We start from the raw sequence: 18,364 nt of genomic DNA, 5'->3' as shown, positions 1-18,364 counted from the left end.
TACAACTGTTGCATGGTCCATTGTCACTGTAGGTAATTTGTGGAATTCCATGTCTTGCAAAGATTGATTTTATGTACTAAATCAAATAAGCAGCAAACATATTAGGAAGCAACACAATCTCAGGATAGTTCGATAGATAGTCAATAACCAGCAAGCAATTTTTTTTCCCATCAAAATGAAACAGAGCACTCCCAACTTTCTGCCGTGGTTCAGCTGATAAGTCATTTATTATCATGGCTTCCATTATCGGCGTGATGTTTCAAACAGGTCTCACAGCTTGAAACCATTCTCTCAACGTCAGCATTTATCGCTGGCCAATAAACAACACCTCTGGCTCTCCTCTTGCATTTTGCCATTCCAGGCTGCTCTTGTGCACCCTTTTCAGCATTTCTCATCCCAGTGATTGAGGAATGATAATTCTGCTCCGTCTGAGTAGAAGCCCATTGACAACACTCAGCTCAGCTCTGATGTTGTAGTACCGCTGACATTCACCTCTAGGCCATCCTTCATTCAGATTCTTGATGGCCTCTGTAGAACTGTGTCCTTTTCTGTTTCAGCTTTGATCTGCTTGGATCTCATGTCAGATACAGGAAGAAATTCAGTGATCAGATTCACGTGGAGATTCACATCTGTCTCTGTGGAACTCCTCTTGTGTGCTTCATTCTGCGTCATTGCCCTGGATAATGCATCAGCTAACACAGTGATTCCCAACCTTTTTCTTCCAACTCACATACCACTTTAAGTATTCTCTATGTCACTGGTGCTCTGTGATTAGTAAGGGATTGCTTAAGGTGGTATGTGAGTGGAAAGGGAAGGTTGAGAACCACTGCTCTAGACCCAACTGTTGCCAAAATATTTTGCTTGAGAAAAATTGACATTGGCCCATTTCCTTTGGAGTTATGAAACCGTGCACATAACGAGTCAATTAGGTACGATTAAAACAATGGCTTTCAAATTTATTTCTTTCCACCCACATCCCACCATAAGCAATCCCTTACTAATCACAAAGCACCTATAGCAAAGGGAATACTTAAAGTGGTATGTGAGTGTAATGGAAGATTCTAACCGTGTTTTTTTGCAGCCTTTGCTTCTGCAGGGCTAAGAAACTGCTTGTTTTTTAGAATCAGCAGATATAAGCTAAATTCCACTGAGGGGCCAGAGATGCAGTTATCTGACGAAAGGTTATCTGTGTACCAGGAACATTTAATCTTCCTGCCTGTTTTGGTCACAGACTGTCAGAGGCCTAGCCTTGATGCAAAATAAACCATTGTATTCAAAGTGATAAGCTGAAAATTATGTTATTCGATAGAAGCCTAGCATGCTAGCTTGCTCACTTAACTTTCTTGCTGTGCTGGGAATAGGTGCTTGGGTAAGCAGTTTTTGGGTAATATAAGCCATGGTCCCACTGCTGAAGTTTGAGACTCTCCGAGAGGTGGCAACATCTCTCAGCAAGAAGAAGAACTTCTAGAGTCCAGCCAATGTCCCGGTCGGGGGAGGTGGAGAAGCTGCTACCGGCGCCCTGACAATCTACTACAAGTGTGCAGTCATTGCCTCGCTTCGGCAGTTGGGACTAGTCCAAGCGTTGATAAGTATAGTTGGGAAGGGCTAGTATATTGTAGTTTGAAATCAGCTTTTGAATTTGTAATAAACATTTGTATAAACTGAACTGCTCTTGGTGTGTGTGTCTATTTTCTTTTGGTAGCTCAAACATTGTGACCAATCTAAAACAAACAAAATGAGAGGTATAAGTTTACCCAAGACAGTGAATTGGAAGAAAAAGGTTGGGAACCACTGAGCTGACACAAGAGGTTTCCCTGGTGTTTACACCCCCTTGAAGAGGCTTAAGTTTTCACATGCTTTGTCACCCAGTAATGTTTCATGTCCTTTGGGGACTACTGTGAACCTGAGGTGGTGCTTTTTATCTTTAGCTTTTCACCTTGAGTTTACATGCACCTTTCGTGTCGAAGCTCTATCCATTGTAGTCTTTGAGCTGCGTAGGATATGCATGGATGTATGGCTTTATCTTCATTGCCCTGATGTCATGCTCACAGATCAAATTGACCTTTGCCCTATGTCAAACTTGAAAGAAATACTTGTTCCATTTGTATGTAATGACACAGTCCACTTGTCCTGCTTGAGTCTATTCATGTTTGATTGTTCCGTGTCTGCTGGTTTATAATCTTTCTGCACTACCATGCTAACAAAAAGTGTTATCACTGAGGGCAATTTCTTCTATAATGTGTCCAGTGTGAATGCCTTCACTTCTGTTTTGTTTCCCTTTGGAAAAACATTGCTTTGCATAGTGATTCTTCCCTTTGCACTTAAAAGATTTTTCATAGGTGAGGCATTGTGCATGTTGAATGCCACATCATTTGCATTTGAATGTCTCTCCAACTTTTGCTGTTTCCCAAATTTTTTTTTGCTGTTTGTGTGGACACATGCTGTGGCTACAGCTATGTCTTCATTTTCACTGGCTTTTGCACATTCACTGAACTTTTTCACATGCAGCAGAACTAATCCACTGACATACCTTCACAGCTCTACTAAGGTAAGCTCTGTCTCTCCCAGCTTTCTTATCAATAATTGCAAATACAATTTGCTCACAGATCATTGAATCTTGCAGTGATCCAAAATTGCATGCTCTTGATTTTAATTTCCAGTGCATTAAAAAAAAGTATCAAAACTCTCACCCTGCAGCTGTAAGTGTGAGCAAAATATGTACCTCTCGAATGTTTAAGTTTTCTTTGGTGAACAGTAGTCATGAAACATCTCAATATCATTGCTAAACTTGACCTGCCTTGGCAAAAACAACTGCATTGAGGTCACAGCACAGGAAAGAGCAATGTAATCTTCCATGCATCAGGTTTGGTGTAAGTCCAATGGCTTACAGGTATAGCTTGAATCTTTGTTTGAACAATCCCCACTCATTGTTAACATTTCCAATCTAATTTACACCTTCAGGAGTCTTCATACTCTCTATTTTTTCTGCTGCTATTGACTGATATACACTCTGCACATTCCTGGTTTTTCTTCCACTCTGGTACCATGTGATTTTTAAAAAAAAACTGTAATAAAGAAACTTGGGTTCTTTTAAAACAACTATATTTTATTAATTAAAATAATAATGTGTGGAGGTATCCATCTTGAAGCCAACCGCAACTGCCACTAACTAGTCTCTGATTCCTTTTGGTGGTCAGGAGGACTACTAGCACTCTATCATTACAATGAGATTGCTCGGAGATTCTATGTTTAAGCCAAATTATTTTCTTCTGTGTTGGAGGAAAATACAAGAAAATTAGATGTCTTTGTTTACAATACCAGCTTGCAAGCACGGTTTTCCATCATTTCTCTTGGAATCCTATCCTATTCCTTCTCCTTACAAATTTGACTTGCTTCTGTTCCCACCTAGCCTTGCCCTACCCCTCTTCCCACTGATTCTGGCCTGACCTGTCTCCTTATTGATCCTGTCCTGACCAACTTCCCTGGTAATTCTAGCTTGACCCCTCTTCCCTTTCATACTTAATCCAATTCCCCTTCCCTACCAATCCTGGCCTACATATGAACCTTGTCTAATTCATGCAATTACCATGTCGCACTCAAAATATTTGTAAATCCAATCTTCTCCCTTCCACAACCAATGCTATGTGTAAAAGGATGTTTGCAATTTTGTTAGCCATTCATGAATCAATACATTATTTCACCTGAACAAATGCCTTACAAAAGGCTATCAAAGATTTTTTTTTAATTGTTTGATACATTTCTGAGGTATGAGTGGAGATCATATTGATTATTACATAGAAACTAGTACAGGTTGGGTACCCCATATCCAAAGTTCTAGAAACTGAAAAGATCTAAAAACTGAACTTTTTTTTAGCACCGACATGACTCATAAGTTGAAAAAATGTCACCAGCTCACTTGCCTGTGCGGGGCTCTGATGCTCTGTTAGCTCCATTTCGATAACAGAGCCCTGGTGTACTGTGCAAAGATAGAGTTGAAATGGCAAAATTGCCTGCAGATAGCACTATGGATGACTGTAATATGAAAAAGAGGAAGCGTTTATATTTATCCATAGAACAGAAGTCAAGCTGTTGGTGAAAATGGACAGCAGTGTAAGTGTGAGATGTCTTACAGAAGAGTATGGTGTTGGAATGACCATGGTCCATGACCTGAAGAAACTGAAGGATAAACAGTTGATGAAAAATAAAAAAAAACACTGCATAATGCAAAAAGTGATGGAGTGGATCCATCAGCATCCATCATGCCATTTAATGGTATGCTGGTCATGAAACAAGTATAACTCAATCATAATGAACTGAAAATTGAAGGGAACTATGAATATTCAACAGGCTGTTGAAGAAATTTAAGAAAATACACAGTATTAAATTTTTAAAGATTTGTGGTGATAAAGCAGCAGAGAAATTAATTGACTGGTTTGCCAAAATCATCGCTGATGAAAATCTGATGTCAGAAGAAGTCTATAATGCTGAGGAAACATGGCTTTTTTTGCATTATTGCCTCAGAAGGACACAGACTACACCTGATGAGACAGCCCCTACAGGAATTAAGGATGCCAAGGACAGAATAACTGTGCTGGGATGTGTTATTGCAGCAGGCATGCTTAAGTGTAAACTTGCTGTGATTGGCAAAAGCTTGAGTCTTACTTACCAATCTATTATTATGCAAATAAAATGCCATGTGTCACCAGGGATATCTTTTCTGATTGGTTTAACATTTTGTCCCAGTGGGTCATACTTGCTGCAGGGAGGTTGGACTGAATGACGACTGCAATATGTTGGTATTCCTCAACAACTGTTCTGCTCATGCTCCAGCTGAAAATCTCATCCAAGATACTTTGCCCCAAATGTGACTTCATTCACTCAGCCATTTGATCAATGAAGAGTGAATATAAAAACATATTCTTGAGCAACACACTGTCAGCAGTGAACAGAGACTTGGATGTGGAAGATTTCCAAAAGGAGTTTAGGGTAAAGGATCCCGTATATGCTGTACCAATGCTTGGAACACAATAACTAAAGACACCGTTGTATGTGCCTGGCACCACTTCTGTGATGATGAGGAACAAGATTGTGATTTTGAAGAATTCTGTACGTCAGGTGAGAAAAAAAATGTTGTGTAACGTCCTTACATAGAAGTAAGTTCAGAGTCCATCAGTAAGCTGGAAGAAGTGAATATTGAAGATGTTTTTACCACAGATAATGAGGCTCCAGTTGTCCATTCACTGACCGATGGTGACAGAGCTGAAATTGTTCTGCATCAAAGTGATTGAGAAGATCATGAAGATGACTTAGTTAACACTGCGGAAAAAGTTCCTGTAGATGAAATGGTGAAAATGTACGAAGGACTTACTGAAGGACTAGAGCAACACGCATTCATAACAGAACAGGAAATCATGTCAGTTTAGTAAATCAAAGAGAGACTCCTAAGACAAAAAAAAACATTGTTAATGAGACAAATGACACTGGAGGAAACATTTGGAAAAGCCGTTGAGAATTCCGAGTGTTTGGGGTTGCATTTATCTCAAGTTTCTTTTGGTATGTATTAAACGTTTTTTCATGTGAATTTTCCACTTTGTTATTTGTTGTTATTGTTTAACCACTGATACAAATATTCTCTTGATGCTATTTTGGGGTCTTTCGGTTTTGTTTCAAAAACCCAAAAACCAAACAACGTCTGGTCCCAATTGTTTTGGATACGGGGTAATGTACCTATATTTAAATGTCTGTCGCTACAGATATTATATTGAACCTGATTAGCTTTGAAAAATAATGGAGGTTTCTATAGCAAAATTTTTTTTATATTTATTTATTTATTTAATTTAAAAACTAAAAAAAAAAAAACATGGAATACTCCACGAATTTGCGTGTCATCCTTGCACAGGGGCCATGCTAATCTTCTCTGTATCATTCCAATTTTAGTATATGTGCTGCCGAAGTGACCACTATAGCACATATTATTAATGCACAAACTGACTAACACCCTGGCAATGAGTAGATATGCCATAGATTGTGATTTCCCACAAGTTATGGGGAAGTTTGTTTAACTGTCTGTTTGATTTTATGAAAACAGCACCTACCTCCTTGTACATTAATTGCCTGTTGAACAAGCCACAGCGAGCCACATCTAGTAATTATCAGCATATATTCTCTTAATAACTAATAATTTCATTGTCAAATTATGATTTCTAGCTTGTCAGAAAATACTGAATTTATTATGGAGTCTCATTCTTTCAGATTACAAAATCTTACATGGTTTTCTTAACTATCTCATTTTTCCATTATCCTAATTAAATCTTTCTTTCACTTTTAATTTCTTCTTCCACACTAAATTTGACATTGTTAATACAGCCACCTTTCCAAACCTTCCTCCATTTATTTCTTGGTGCACTCTTTATCACAAAGCTCCCAGGGACACTATTTCCCTCCAGTTATCATTAATTAATATTTCCTACATATATGAGGACATAAATCTAAATGAAAAACATTGTGAAACAAATGTTTAGGCTCCTTTCCAGCAAAAATTAGTTCTTATATTTCGCCATGTCATAGCAAGATACAACATGGAGACAGGCCCATTGAATCCATTCTGCTCATTGACCAGTTCTTTACCTATTTCATAGATAAATGTTTTTAACCCCTGGTATCGGACAAAAAGTATAGAATGATTAAATCAAGTTATTTATTACAATGGGTCACAAGTAAAACTCAGTGATGCTCAATAAAGTATCAAGGAATTCTTACAAAGCATTTTGGAACCACATTGGGTTTCTTACTTCAAGATTCATGTAATATGCAGCAAATGTAATATTACACAAAATTCCCTCCTGCTTATTGTAAGGCAGACAAGAAGTTGTCATTAGTATTGTATGGCACCCCTTACTTAATTCTGGAGAACTGTTATCTTCTCTCTGATGTACATTATAAAAAATGTCATGGACAGTCACTTGAATTACCCACCAATAAAAAGGAAAGTACACTTTCTGGATATTCTGAATGCAAAATAAACAAGATGCAGAGAATTGTTTGTAAAAGAAACATAATAGTGTTACCAGCACAACTTCCATTCAAATTATATGAACAGTGCAGCCCACACAATTTCAAATCATTTGGTTGAGTCATTTTACAAAAAGAACCCTTTTCCCTCACATCTTTCAGAGACTGCAAAAGGACAGCGTTTATATAGCACATTTCACACCCCTTTACTAGATCCCTCACTGCGCTTCACGGCCAACCAGGCCATTTTATTTGTTGTGGCAATGTAGGAAACATGGCAAAAAATATGTCCCACAGTAACTTCCCGTAGCTTCCAAAGCTAGCTCCAATTCAAATAAAAGTGAAATAAAATGTGTATTAGATGTATGGATAAATCTTTCAATTCCTTGTTTGAATTAATCAAGTTCAAGCATTAGATCATTCCAATTGCCAAACAAAAGCATTTTGAAAAATTGAACCACAATTCATGCATCCTTCCAGTCTATAATTTTACTTACAACTGTATCCACAATGGCATTGTTTCACCTTTCTCCCTAAAATTGCCAGCTGGAAACTGCAAAGTAACATAGCAACCATTGGTGTGATAAACTCACCTGTCAATTGTCACTGAACCATATGATGGGTCACGTCTCCAGAATGGAGGACCATCGCCTTCCCAAGATCGTATTATATGGCGAGCTCTCCACTGGCCACCGTGACAGAGGTGCACCAAAGAAAAGGTACAAGGACTGCCTAAAGAAATCTCTTGGTGCCTGCCACATTGACCACTGCCAGTGGGCTGATAACGCCTCAAACCGTGCATCTTGGCGCCTCACAGTTTGGCGGGCAGCAGCCTCCTTTGAAGAAGACCGCAGAGCCCACCTCACTGACAAAAGGCAAAGGAGGAAAAACCCAACACCCAACCCCAACCAACCAATTTTCCCTTGCAACCGCTGCAATCGTGTCTGCCTGTCCCGCATCGGACTGGTCAGCCACAAACGAGCCTGCAGCTGACGTGGACTTTTTACCCCCTCCATAAATCTTCGTCCGCGAAGCCAAGCCAAAGATATCACCATATATGGTTGTGAAATATCCTTCATAAATTGAACTTTTAAATTAAAGAAAAAACATCCAATAATTATCACTTTAAATTCACATTCTATGTCGAGAATGACATCGCTGACTAAATTAAATGGCAAGTTTTCATTTCAAGGAACTATTAGACGAAATGATATGAACTTGCATTAACATATAGATTCAGGTTTTCAACAACAATTGGACACATTTGTGAACATTTACAAATTGCTGTGAAAGGAGTTTGATCAGCTACAAAGTGAAATGTTACCGAAGTATAAGATTGAAATTTAATTAGCAAAAATATTACATTCCAATTGAGGGGGAAAAAATACTATATGGCTTGGACAAATAGTTAACAAATGGTAATAATCAGCTTTAATAATGTTGATGAAGGCATAAATAGGGAAATTCTTCAAGATATAAAACAGGAACTCTAACAACGAGCATGTGCATGAAAATCTTGAGCATGTAGGTATTAAGAGAGAGATGTGCTGGAGCTTTTGGAAGGCATCAAGTTGGATAAGTTGCTGGGACCAGATGAGATGGGCCCCAGGCGACTGTGGGAGGTGAGGGAGGAGATCGCTGAACCTCTGATAATGATCTTTGAATCATCAAGGGGAATGGGAGAGGTTCTGGAGGATTGGAGGTTTGCAGATGCGATTCCTTTATTCATGAAAGTGAGTAGAGATTATAGACCAGTGAATCTTACTTCAGTGGTTGGTAAGTTGAAGGAGAAGATCCTGAGAGGCAGGACTTCTGAACATTTAGAGAGGTATAATATGATGAGAAATATTCAGCATGGTTTTGTCAAGGAAAGGTCGTGCCTTAAAAGCCTGATTGAATTTTTGAGGATGTGACTAAACACATTGATGAAGGAAGAGCAGTAGATGTAGTGTATATGGATTTCAGCAAGGCATTTGATAAGGTATCCCATGCAAGGCTTATTGAGAAGGTAAGGAGGCATGGGATCCAATGAGACACTGCTTTATGGATCCAGAACTGGCTTTCCCACAAATGTCAAGGAGTGGTTGTAGATTGGTTATATTCTTCATGGTGGTCGGTGACTGGTGGTGCTCCTCAGGGATCTGTTCTGGGATCATGATTTTTATAAACACCTGGATGAGGAAATAGAGAGATGGTTTAGTAAGTTTGCTGATGTCGCAAAGGTTGCAAATAATGTGGGAAGCTGTCAGAGGATACAGCTGGACATTGATAGGATGCAAAACTGGGCTGGGAAGTGGCAGATGGAGTTCAACCTAGGTGAGTGTGAGGCAGTTCATTTTGGTAAGTTGAATATGATGGCAGAATGTACTAAGACTCTTGGCAGAGTGGAGAATCAGAGGGATCTTGGGGTCCAAGTCCATAGCAGCTGCACAGGTTGATTCTGTGGTTAAGAAAGGATGCAGTGTATTGGCCTTCATTAATCATGGAACTAAAAGGCAATATTGCACCTGTATGGGACCCTGGTCAAACCACATTTGGAGTACTATGCTCAGTTCTGGTCGCCTCACTACCGGAAGGATGTGGAAGCCATAGAAAGGGTGCAGAGGAGATTTACAAGGATGTTGCCTGGTTTAGGGAGCATGCCTTATGAAAACAAGTTGAGTGAACTTGGCCTTTTCTCCTTGGAGTGACCTGATAGAGGTGTAGAAGATGTTGAGAGGCATTGATCATGTGGATAGTCAGAGGCTTTTTCCCAGTGCTGAAATGGTTGTCACAAGAGGGCGCAGGTTTAAGGAGTAAGTACAGAGGAGATGTCAGGCGTAGGTTTTTTATGCAGAGAGTGTGGAATGGGCTGCCGGCAATGGTGTGGAGGCAGATACGACAGGGTCTTTTAAGAGACTTTTGGATTGGTACATGGATCTTTGAAAAATAGAAGGGTATAGATAAGCCTAGTAATTTCTAAGGTAGGGACATGTTCGGCACAATCTTGTGGGCCATTGGGCCTACATTGTGCTGTAAGTTTTCTATGTTTCTCTGTATCTACTTCAGGGCATTCAGTGTGCTGCCTTAGTATCACATCTGAAAGAGTGGTGCTTTGTCAATGGAAACTTCCTTTAGTGCCAAATGGAAACCAGCCCTAATTTTGTACTCAAGTTATTGGCAAGTTTGAATTCAAGTTTCCAACTCAGGGGAAAGAGTGCTACTAACTCAGCCAAGGCTTGTGAAAAAAGAGATAATAAATAATTAAAGCAAATCTTGTAACTGAAGTGTAAATTATCAAGACTGATACAGTCTTGCCTTGTCTCTCATTAACACATCTCACACTGTAGTCACTCAGCTCATGTGGGAAGGAATTATGTGAATAGTTAAGCACATTCATTTGCACCTGTCTATAAATATTATGCATCCTATTAGGAAAAAACATTTGAAATTTTATCATTTAAAATTTAGTGATCCACAACTTTTTGATAAATGCTGTTTAGACAAGTCCAATAAGAGTTTATAAGCAGGCTAAGTTCCTGTAAAGCCCAAAATAGTTGTCTGAAACCATAGTAGTCATGATCTACACATCTGTCCACAAGATATTTTTCCAGAATGCTGCAGCCACTTTTAAATTCTTCTGGGCAAAATATAATCTTGCCATCCTTTCTTTAGCTAACTAGTGGTTTGCACTTTGGAGTGTAGTCTCTGTATTTCTATACATGTCGTCATTGAGATATCCATACCTGTCTCCTGAAGAGTTGTTTCTGATCTGGCAGACATATGTTTGGGGGAATTTTCTTCATTATAATGAGAATTCTCCTGTTATCAGCAGTGGAATACCAGTACTTTTCCAATTACTGAGCTCACCAGTACGCTCTTTCTTCTTAAGGATGTTCCAAACTGTTGATTTTGGTAAGCCTTAGGTTTGGGTGATGTCTCTTCCTGTTTTATTCTTGTTTTTCAGCCTCATAATGACTTCCTTCACTTTTATTGGCACAACTCTGGTCCTCATGTTGAAAAATGGCAAATACAGACTCCAAAGGTGATCAAAGGCTTAGAAGCAAGCCCATCTCTCTTATACCTACACCAATGAAGCAATTAAACATACCCGAGTGCTCACAAACACCGGTGAAGCCAAATGACCCTGAAATGGGAAACTATGTGTAAAAGTGCTGTAATTTCTACAATGGCAAACAAAAATATATACAAATAACCTTGAAAAAAATCTGGAAAGTGCTCTTTAATGACATGTGAATTGCTTGATGATAAATTTAAAACTGTGGAGCACAGGGGCAAATATAGGGGTAAAAAAGTATCTGTCCCAAAGATTATGGAGGGCACTGTATTCCATACTGAGGCTAAAATTAGTAATACAATTTGTATCAGTTAATCTGCCGTATCTTTATTTTTTTTTAAATGTTGAATTCAGATTGAAACAAAAATATGTCCGCTGAGAAAAATGTTTCACATCACTTTAATCACAGTGTGGATTTCAAGATCATGAAAGAGAAAATTTTCTTTTCATTGGAATATTTTGAATAATAACATGCAAGGTGATATTTATATTTTTTTATTCACAACTTTTAATTCAATCCTCAACTTCTTATCAGTTTTTTTCAGTGAAGTTGGCTTCAAAGTGTAAAATTCCATTCTGGGTGATAAAATAGTTCAATCCATTTGAGGTGGATGAAATGGTGGTTTGTGGATATCGCTCTACTCCTGTGCTGACATGTCTGCCCATGGCCTCAGGCACTGCCAAACCAAGACCACCTGCACATTGGACAAGCAACACCATCTGGGCACTCTCCAACCAGATGGCATTAACATTGACTCTGGACTGGATTCTGTTTGGCCACTCCTGTTCTCCCCTTCTGTCTCCTTTGCTCTTTCTCTCTCCATTCAGAGAATTAACCCCTCCCCCATCACCTCAGCTTCCCCCCCCCCCCCCCCCATGTTCTCCTACCCATATCTAACTGTGGGCCTGTGTTCCTCCCCCTGCCCATCCCCCCACAATTTTATTCAGGCTCCTGTCTGCTTTTTGCTCATACCTTGATGAAGGGCTCAATCCCAAAATGTTGGTTATGTACTTTTACCTTTGATACATAAATAACACTACATGACTTGCTGAGTTTCCCCAGCATTTTTGTCTAAACTACAACCACAGCATTGTGCGCATTGTCCACAGGTCACAATATTCATGGCAATGATGAGTTTAGAACCTGTCATGGCCTCAAGATGGACCCAGGATTCTCTCAAGCCGATGTAAAAGATCGCACTGTATTATTTTAGTGAAGAATAGGTGATTTCTGACAGTGCCTTGGCTATTGTTAACCCTACAGTCAACAATATGGAAAATGTTTACAATCTGGGAAATTGCTCTGTACAGATTAATATCGACCTCCAGTTTCTGGTAGAGCCCTCCTCATTTTCCCTCTCGCTCCTCTCCCTCTGTCTCCTTTCCTCCAGCCCTCCATCCTTTCCCTCCCCATTCACAGAGCTATCCCACCTCCCCCTGTTTTCTATTGTCCCCTCCCCTTTATCCACCAATGGTGTCTTGCCTCAGGACCTGTGCTCCTCCTCCCCGCCCCTCCCCCCCACCATTTTATTCAGACACCTGCCTACATTTTGCTTATACCTTGAGGAAGGGCTCAAACCCAAAATGTTGGTTATGAACTGTAGCTTTAGCGATGCTGTATAAAGTACACTGTTTGACTTGCTGAGTTTCTCCCGAATTGTGTTTTTACTTCCCACGTTTTCTGTGTTGCAATAGTGACTGCACATCAAAAGCTTTTAACTAGCTACAAACCATTATGAGGTTCTCTGACACAAGAAAACAGTCCAACTGAAGTAAAAATGCTGCTTCTCTTTAACCTGAGAAGGAAATAAAACATGTTTGAATATAATATGTGAAAGTGTATTTCTGTAATGCATTTTAACAACATGCTGCAAAGCAGCATTTAGATTAATTATTTACATTTCTCTATAAAATTGTTATTCTAGTAGCATATTTTTTTGATGTTGGTAGTTCAGGTTGGTGCTGTCATTTTCATTTATTAAAATTCTCTCTGAAAAATACACATTACAGAATGAACTTTATTTCTAACAGCCTTCAAAAGACCATAAGATATAGGAGCAGAAGTAGGCTATTCAGCCTATCAAGTCCACTCTGCTATTCCATCATGAGCTGATCCATTCCCCCACTCAGCCCCACACCCAAGCCTTCTCCCCATAAGCTTTGATACCCTGACTATTCAGATACCTATCAATCCCTGCCTTCAATACACCCAACAACTTGACCTCCACAGCCACCCATGGTAGAAAATTCCGAAGGTTTTCCACTGGTGAACGAAATTCCTCCGCATCTCTGCTTTAAATAGGCGTCCTTCAATCCTCAATTTATGTCCCCTTGCCCTCGATTTCCCCACCATGGGAAGCAACTTGTCTCATCTACTCTGTCCATACAGTCTCTGAAAGCAGTCAAAGGCTTCCTAAATTTATTATTTTCTTCTCTGCCTCAAGGTGAAGCAATTAATTGTGCTTTTATTTTCAAAATATGTTTAGTGAGCATCAAAAGAACTTTGTCACATTTTTTCACCCCTTTTTCACAGAAAAAAACCCAGCACATATACACGAATACTCACATACATCCTGAAATACACAGACCCCTGACCACCTTGGCATATCTTAATGTGTAATTGATCTTAATGATGTCCTTCATTCATTGTGTAACAGAAGAAAACCTATCAGACTTGCAATGCAATGAAATTAGATGCTTGCCTAATAATGGGGTGCAAATTAACTTTGAATAATTTGAATAATGTGCTAAAAGCTCTGCTCCATAACCCCTGTATTTTGGGGCACTGATAAAACTTGTGTCTTAGGTAGCAAGGGGAGTTAATTTGCACCCCATTATTAGGCAAGCATCTAATTTCATTGCATTGCAAGTCTGGTAGGTTTTCTTCTGTTACACAATGAATGAAGGACATCATTAAAATCAATGACACATTAAGAGGGTCCACCTCAATTTTTTCATAAATGTCAACCTTTATACTTGATTTACTGATAATTTTAAATATTTTGTTATCATTTTAAAATTTCAAGGATTTGCATTTTTTGCTTTGATGATAATATGAAAAAGAACTGGATCTGAGGAAATGTAATTAACCTGAAGTGTTAACATTATTCTCTCCACTAATGATGCTTGGCAGTTCATTATTTCTGCATTTTCTGTTTTACTTCATGTATTTTGATCCTGTTGACACATCACATAGAGAGATAGCATGTTTAAAAACTTATTTTTTAATAAAGGAATGGAATTAGACTCTCTTGTTTCATTGTGAATGCTCTGGTTAGTAGTATGCACACACTAATTCACAATGAAACAAGAGAGTCTAAAAAGATTCAATGCCACCCCTATCATTGAATATTCTATCATCAATATCCTGGTAGTCATGGAAATGAGAATATTGGCTGGATCTGTGGTATATTTTAAAGAGCAGGTCAGACAGAGGCTATGTGCCCTACAATGAGTAACCATCACTTGATTCCCTAAACTCTTCCCACCACATGTATGGTAGAAGTCAGGATATACTCTTCACTTACCTGGATGAATGCCACTTCAACAATGCTGAAAACATTCATCACTGTCCAGGGAAAAATATGCTATTTGATTGGAACCACTAAACATTCATCATAACTGCTATCAAGGGATGTGTACTGCTTTGAAGTTTGAGTGCAGCAACCCATCAAGGCCTTTTCAATAACGTATCTTAAACTTATGACCCCTGCGACCTCCAAATGTAAGATTAGATGAGCCACAAAAACATGACCACCTTGAAATTTATCACCAATCTATGCATCGACCTGCCTGATGCTGGGTCAAAACTGGAACTCCTTATCTGACATCTCTCTCTCTCTCTCTCTCTCTCTCTCTCTCTCTCTCTCTCTCTCTCTCTCTCTCTCTCAAGTGCCTTGGGGTCGAGATGATTCACATTCAACAACCACAACTTTTTCCAATTGTACATTATATGATCTCAGCCTTTGTGGAAATTTTCTTTTAATTCCAATTTACTTTGATATGTTTCAAGTATATTCCATCTCCTGGACTCTTTCCCTGAAGGATGTTGATTCACCACTGTGCATATTTCCATTCTTGTTGTGTATCCTCCAGCATTTTACCCAATTAAATTTGTCTTCATTATTACCAGCAGTCTGGACAATGCAACTCACAACATTGCCTTTCAAGAGTTGTACGTGTATGGTCAAAGCTGATGATTGGGGATTAGGTCCATGAGCAGACCCAGGGGCCAAGATAGAGTGCCTAACAAGCAACAGCCTCAGATATGGGTGACAGGAGCATATCCAGGAACATGGATAAGAGGCCAGGAGGAAGGGTATGGTTGTGTGTGCATGAGATGCTGCAGAGCTTGGCCTCAATTGTCTTGGGCCCTCATTCACTAATAACTTTGTTGTGGGTAGCCCATGTAGTACCTGGTGCGCACACAAATCACGCAGAGACAACTTCCACTCTGCAATATGAATTTAAGGCTCTGGAATGTCTGGACTCTTTTGGACAACCCCAAAAGTGACAGACTAAATGTTGCTTTGTGATCATAATTCAGGAACTTAAGCACAGTGATGTCAACATCACTGACTGAAACATTAGCAGGAGTGGAAGAGGAGCTTGAAACCACAACAAATGCTATGAGCATTTGGCCAAATTAAAATAAAAAGGCAATGGTTCTGCTTGGCAAGATACTAATAGAGTGTTACAGATTTTGTAATTAGCACAATAGAAGTGCAATGGTAAATTGTATTAAATTGATACAACATTTTCTAATGTGCAGTCATGGCAAGACCAACTATGCAATGGTTTAGCGTCAAGATAGGGAAATCACAAAATTATTTATTTACTTAAACGTACAGCACGGTAAAAGGTCTTTTCTGCTCAGGAACCCATGCTGCCCAATTACACCCAACTAACCTACAACCCCTGGTACATTTTGAACAATGGGAGGAAATCTGAGCCCCCAGGGATGACCCACACAGACACAGGGAGAACATACAAACTCCTTACAGACCTTTGAACTCCCGTCCCGATCACTGGCTACACTAACTATTACACTAACTGTGCCACCCCTAAATTTAAATTTAGACATACAGCACAGTAACAGGCCCATGAGACCATGCCGCCCAATTTACACCCAGTTAACCTACACCCCCAGCATGATTTGAATGGTGGGAGGAAACTGGAGCCCCCAGGGAAAACCCATGCAGACACAGAAAGAACATACCAACTCCTTACAGACAGCATGGGATTCGAACTCCAACATCAATCGCTGGCACCAGAAAGGCATGTAGTGCTGACCACTACATCAACCATGCCACCCTATTATTTTCAATAGAATTAGTTATGTTTGTCATAATTTTTTTTAAAAATCTGGTTTGATATTAAAGTTGCAACACTGGATGTCTATAATTAAAAAAAAAATACTAATATTGCTGTTTAATACTCCACAAAATATTTATCATCTTCTTTTCTTCTTTCTTTGGCTTGGCTTCGCGGATGAAGATTTATGGAGGGGTATGTCCATGTCAGCTGCAGGCTCGTTGGTGACTGGCAAGTCCAATGCGGGACAGGTAGGCACGGTTGCAAGGGAAAATTGGTTGGTTGGGGTTGGGTGTTGGGTTTTTCCTCCTTTGTCTTTTGTCAGTGAGGTGGGCTCTGCAGTTTTCTTCAAAGGAGTTTGCTTCCCATCGAACTGTGAGGTGCCAAGATGCACGGTTGGAGGCAATATCAGCCCACTGGCGGTGGTCAATGTGGCAGGCACCAAGAGATTTCTTTAAGCAGTCCTTGTACCTCTTCTTTGGTGCACCTCTGTCTCGGTGGCCAGTGGATAGCTCAACATAGAACTCGATCTTGGGAAGGCGATGGTCCTCCATTCTGGAGACGTGACCCACCCAGCGCAGTTGGGTCTTCAGCAGCATGGATTCGATGCTTGCGGACTCTGCCAGCTCGAGTACTTCGATGTTGGTGATGAAGTCACTCCAATGAATGTTGAGGATGGAGCGGAGACAGCACTGATGGAAGCATTCTAGGAGCCGTAGGTGATGCCGGTAGAGGACCCATGATTCAGAGCTGAACAGAAGCAGGGGTATGACAATGGCTCTGTACACACTGATCTTTGTGTTTCTTCAGGTGGTTGTTTTTCCGGACTCTTTTGTGTAGTCTTCCAAAGGCGCTATTTGCCTTGGCGAAAGACCTCAACAATGAAGACGGTGTTTACATCCGGTACCGCACGGATGGCAGTCTCTTCAATCTGAGGCGCCTGCAAGCTCACACCAAGACACAAGAGCAACTTGTCTGTGAACTACTCTTTGCAGACGATGCCGCTTTAGTTGCCCATTCAGAGCCAGCTCTCCAGCGCATGACGTCCTGTTTTGCGGAAATTGCCAAAATGTTTGGGCTGGAAGTCAGCCTGAAGAAAACTGAGGTCCTCCATCAGCCAGCTCCCCACCATGACCACCAGCCCCCCCCCACATCTCCATCGGGCTCACAGAACTCAAAACAGTCAACCAGTTTACCTACCTCGGCTGCACCATTTCATTTGATGCAAGGATCGACAAAGAGATAGACAGCAGATTTATCATCTAATCCTAATCTAAAAAGTGACGATCAAGATATGTGTCTCTATCAGTGGCAACGATAACATTCATCAAAATAATCTATGTGCTTTGAAAACTCTACTTGCTTCCTGTGAAATGTTCAGCCAGATCACTTCATGCTGGAGCCTGGCTGTAGGAGATGCCGAGGGTGCATGTGAGTTGCAGGCTTCCAGATAGTGTCAGAGAAGTGCTGGAGCTCTGGAGGTGAATCTATGGACATTCAGTGACTCTGGGGGGAGGGGAAATGGGAACTCACTTTTGCCGGCTCTGGCCGGCAGGGCGCTGGGCAATCTTTGACTGCCTTACGGTAAACTAAAGGAAATTTCGTGTAATATCACATTTTCTTTTCTTTTGTTACATGACAATAAAGTAATCTTGGATGCTGTTCACAGAAGAATCTGCAATAACTACCGTACCTCTGGGAGTGGACAAAGCAACATTTAAATGTTTTCTCGAACACAAATAAAGGGTCCATGGGACAGCCTTTAAAAGAATTGCCGCAGGTAACAAGATCGATAAGACATTTCTCAAACCGAGTTGTTGCCTTTTTAAATCAGCCAGTCTTCCCCAACCCAGCTCTGTGTGCGCCCATGACGCGTCGCTCTCCAAGCTCAACAGCTGAAGCCCTGTCCACGGTGCTGAAACTCACAGCTCGCACAGACCTTTCCGCGGGGACCACATTTTGGACTCAGCCGATTGAAGTTAG

The 18,364-nt window shown here is 40.3% G+C and overlaps 1 long non-coding RNA gene and 1 other non-coding gene across 2 annotated transcripts; both read right to left on the bottom strand.

Moving 5' to 3' along the window:
- Positions 1–3,926: 3,926 nt before the first annotated feature.
- Positions 3,927–18,360, bottom strand: LOC138762958 (uncharacterized). The gene is made up of 3 exons (XR_011357262.1): positions 18,321–18,360; positions 5,210–5,331; positions 3,927–4,032 (listed from the first exon to the last, which is right to left on the bottom strand). It is a non-coding gene; the product is annotated as an uncharacterized lncRNA (long non-coding RNA).
- LOC138765584 (U6 spliceosomal RNA) lies at positions 5,855–5,961 on the bottom strand. Its single transcript, XR_011358580.1, has one exon. It is a non-coding gene; the product is annotated as a U6 spliceosomal RNA (small nuclear RNA).
- Positions 18,361–18,364: the final 4 nt, after the last annotated feature.

The sequence above is a fragment of the Narcine bancroftii genome, chromosome 5 (assembly GCF_036971445.1).
Source record: "Narcine bancroftii isolate sNarBan1 chromosome 5, sNarBan1.hap1, whole genome shotgun sequence".
Classification (NCBI taxonomy): domain Eukaryota; kingdom Metazoa; phylum Chordata; class Chondrichthyes; order Torpediniformes; family Narcinidae; genus Narcine; species Narcine bancroftii.
Note: the sequence above shows the minus strand (reverse complement) of the source record. Positions and strands in the feature narration are given on the sequence as shown.